We start from the raw sequence: 689 nt of genomic DNA on the forward strand, positions 1-689 counted from the left end.
GGGGGTACGGGGTTAGGGGCGTTGATACGGAGGAAAAAAAAGGGAGAGGATGCAAAGGGAAGTGATGAACCGAAGTTAAAGCAGAGGAGAAAAGGACAAAAGCAACAACAACAACCCACACCCACGCCCACATGAGGTAAAAGGAGAAAAGAAACGCATCAGAAGGCGAGGAAAAGAACGGTAGGAAATAGATAGCGATTTGGTGGAGGTCCCTTTAAAATTTTTTTATCTTTTATTTTTTTAACTTTCCCGAGCAAGTAAGGTAGGTGAGGAAAGACTTAGGAAGAGAAGTGACCCAGCGGAAAGAAAAGGAAAAAGAAAGGAAAAAGAAAGGAAAAGAAGACGATGCATGAAGTATCATTATTGTACTTTTAATATCCGAACGCATATGAGTTTTATCCAATTTATTTATTATTTTATTTCTAACGTTGCTCCGCTTTTCTTTATTCCCAGTTTTTTTTGGTTTTCTATAATCTGGTTTCATTTTTTTTTTTCAACTTTCTCTGACCCTTCTTTGCCGTTTTAATGGGAGGACAACATATATAATAATAACAGTAATGACAATAATAACGACAATAGTGACAAATCGGAGAAAAGAGATTCAATATAATGATGTTTTGGGTAAATTGCAGAATATGTTTTATAACTTGTGCAATTTACTTCCCCCATTTTAATATTTAACCTCTTTT

Source organism: Trypanosoma equiperdum, assembly GCF_001457755.1.
Source record: "Trypanosoma equiperdum strain OVI genome assembly, contig: ctg_750, whole genome shotgun sequence".
In the NCBI taxonomy this organism is placed as follows: Eukaryota; Euglenozoa; class Kinetoplastea; order Trypanosomatida; family Trypanosomatidae; genus Trypanosoma; species Trypanosoma equiperdum.